At 39.9% G+C, this 3,720-nt stretch overlaps 1 pseudogene; it reads right to left on the reverse strand.

The window, feature by feature from the left end:
• Positions 1-736: 736 nt before the first annotated feature.
• On the reverse strand, positions 737-1,652 carry LOC126936545 (olfactory receptor 8B3-like; annotated as a pseudogene).
• Positions 1,653-3,720: the final 2,068 nt, after the last annotated feature.

A 3,720-nucleotide genomic window follows, 5' to 3' on the forward strand; every position in this document is an offset into this window, starting at 1 on the left:
CAAAAAAAAAAAAGTTTTCTCGTATAGTATCTCTTGTTTAATAAGTAAAACAATAAAGTATACCAGAAAAAGTAGTAGACTTGAAATTAGGAGTCTATTAACTTGTTTTAGACTTTTTAAATAAAGAAATTGTGTGACTTTAAGGGAATCATTAGCATCTCTTAGTTCCAGCACCTCACAGATGCAATATTGGTATATTGGTGATCTATTTGGGGTATACAAAGGTAAACGTAAAATTAATGCCAGAAGCAGCTTCATGTGTATATTTAAAGTGGCAAAGTGGGCTGTATTTGTTAGGTCTTGTCAAACCTTGTCTGTCTGGAAAACACCGGCATATAAAGGACACATGATGCTGCCCAGTGGAGGATGGAAAGACAAGAGTAGAGGCAGGTTGTCAGGTTCTTATATGCAGCGGAACATTGTCATCCTAATTTTACTTTACTTGATCATTTGAAAAACCAATCATCTTTTCTAGAAGAAAAAAGGAAGTCCATAATGACAATGGAAAAAAAGAAAAACTTTCTTTATTATTACACAGGAAAAATGACAAAAAGGGGAAAGATGTGCAAAGGGTGAGGGAAAAAAATTTACTATAAAAATTGGAGACAGATTGATAGGATGATACTCAACTAACCATCATCATGATAACAAATAGGAAAAATTATTTCCTCCTAAGTTATTATAATAAAATACAGAGAATCCCCATCCTGTAACTACATGCACAGAGAAATGTTGTTTATGGCAATAACATTCTCCTACTCAGAGCTTTTCCCATGGCAAATTTAGCATCTTTGCTCTTTAAGCTGTAGATTAAGGAGCTCATCATGGGACGCACATTCATATAAAAAACAGAAGAGGATTTTCCCTCATCCATAGACCCAGCAGAAGATGGTTTGACATACATAAATGCACTTAATCCAAAGAACAAAGAAACAGCAATTATGTGGAAACTGCACTCATTGGAACTGATGTGGAGGATCCTGGAGAGGATGTCACCATAAGAGATAAAGATGGTGACAACAGGCACAATGATGTTGATGCCTGCCACAATGAACACCACCAGCTCACTGATGTAGGTGCTGGTGCAGGAGAGCTGGAACACAGGGAGAATGTCACAGAAGTAGTGATTGATGGTGTTTGCATCACAGAAGGTCAGTCTCAGCATGCATCCAGTGTGGGCCATGACCCCAGAAAAGGACAGGAAGTAGGAACCAAGCATAAGGCTGAAATACACTTTAGGGGACATGGCAATGTGATAAAGAAGTGGGTAACAGATGGTCACACAGCAATCATAGGCCATTGACGTCAGCATATAACACTCAGAAATAAAAAAAGAAAAAGAAGAAGAAAAGCTAGATCATGCAAACCACGTAGGAGATAATATTCTTCTCTGAAATACAGTTCCTCAGCATTTGGAGTGTAAACACAGAAGAATAACAGAAGTCTGTGAAGAACAATTTAGAAAGGAAAAAGTACATGGGAGTGTGAAGATGTGAATTCCACATAGTTAGAATTACCAAGACAGAGTTTCTTATCACAGTGACAACATACATTACAAGAAACAGGAAGAACAGGGGGAGTTAAAGATCTGGCTGGTCTGTTAACCTCAGCAGAATGAATTCATTCACCAAAGAGCCATTTCCAGGAAACATTCTACTCTAAGGGAATCTATGGACACAGGAGAAAAGAAGACAACCCAGAACTTCCCACGGTATTTTCTCCCACACCTTGGAATATTGCTGAGATTGTCTGAAACTAGACTAATGTGGACCCACAGAATCTGCCTTTACCACTACTAGGTTACTGAGTGGCGTTGACTTACCCATGATAGAATCTTACTAAGCCAAATATAGCACAAACTTAGCCTATGGAGTGAAGGCTAGTTCTGCCATGTGCAAACTTAATTCTTAAGAAGTAATAGAATAAGGGAGAAGAAGGATGAACCGGGACAGAATCATCCTTCCCTCATCTCATTATTTCTTCATTCACTTGAGTCCTCCCTTACAATTAAAATTGGAAGCAGAGACCTTTGCAACCTGGTGCCCATATCCAATGCAGATTAGACTCTGGTGTGGTGGGGACAAAGGATCTTGTTTCTAATACACAAGTAGGGAACCCAAGTCCAAAAAAGGTTACATTACTACCCCAAGTCACAGAAAAAGCCATAAATCTACAAGAGGGAGATTTTCATTCATGGAGAGGGAACTACCGACTAAAATACTGCATCCATCACTTTCTCTGTTTTCTCTGAACATTCCCAGCTCCTACTTTAAATAGATTCTTACATCAGTTGCACTTGAATCTCAAGACTGACAAGGTGTAAAATAAAAGGCAATATCTTATATCCCTGTAATTCCATTTCAAAGCAAGACAGTAATATAAATAGAATTCAGAAATACATCCTCTTATGCCAGACAACCTCGGTGCTTTCTTTTGATTACTTACCCTGTGGTCCTGAAAGGGAAATTTCAGTGTCTGAGGCTTTGGGTTTTTTGCTTCTAAGAAGGTGCAACCCAAACTCTATTTCCAGTATGTTCTGAAATTTTTTCTGAACTACAGATCATCTAATTTATGATTATTGCTTTGAATCCTCTCAAGCATCAGAAAAAAAAGTCTTTATTGTTATTACATATGCCATTTAATGAGACATCAGAAGACTTACTACGAGTTTAATGATAATAATACAAGTGGTTATAAACAGTGTAGAAGCTTGCTCAGTCTCTTCCCCAGAAAACAGATTTTAAGAGTAACAGGAAAACAGGGGAATTGTATTTTCACCCTGGACCATAACCTGCCTTTAGTTCCTTAGAGACTTAATATTTTACTCAAGTTTTCTTTTCACTCTGGTCATTGTGCATCAGTCATGCAGAGCCAGAAATAAGCTTTAATTTCTCAGTCAGCAAGATGGTGCAATGGGAAGCCCTAGATCCTCCTTCCCCCATGAACAAAGTAATTCTACAACAATTCATGGACAGATTCTATTTGTGACACTTCTCAACCTAGTTATAATGTTCCTACATCCCAGTCTAGCATAAAATCAGCCACATGGAATCTGGTAGGAACATTTGCATTATCTCTGTGCCATAATCTCTATTTCTGGCAGAGCATCATGCAGTTGGAATAAAAGCTTCTCCTTGGGAAGGGCATTGGGGTACACCATGCATCCAATGCCCCACATTTTCCACAAGTTATGCCAAGGACTGGCTTCTATCTAGCCTGTCTCATAGCACTGATAGGACATAAGACACAGCATGCTCTGATCACTAAGGGCCAGTGAAAACACAGTAGGCAATTTAGACAAAATAGCTCAGTACAGAGATAGAAGAGAAAGAAAGAAAGAAAAGCAAAGAAAGAGAAGGAAAAAAGAGAGAAAGAAGAAAGGAAGAAAGGAAGGAAGAAAGAAAGAAAGAGAGAGAGAGAGGGAGGTAGGGAGGGAGGGAGGGAAAGAAAGAGGGAGAGAGGGAGGGAAAGAAAGGAAGAAAGAGAGGAAGGAAGGAAGGAAGGAAGGAAGGAAGGAAGGAAGGAAGGAAGGAAGGAAGGAAGGAAGGAAGGGAGGGAGGGAGGGAGGGAGGGAGGGAGGGGGAGGGAAAGAAAGACAGGGAGGGAGAGAAGGAGGGAGGGAAAAAGGAAGGAAGGAAGGGAGGGAGGGAGGGAGGCAGGGAGGGAGGAAGGAAGGAAGGAAGGTCCTCCTAGCTTCTCCCTGGAGAGGGAAAGAGATAC

Source organism: Macaca thibetana, chromosome 14 (assembly GCF_024542745.1).
Source record: "Macaca thibetana thibetana isolate TM-01 chromosome 14, ASM2454274v1, whole genome shotgun sequence".
NCBI lineage: Eukaryota > Metazoa > Chordata > Mammalia > Primates > Cercopithecidae > Macaca > Macaca thibetana.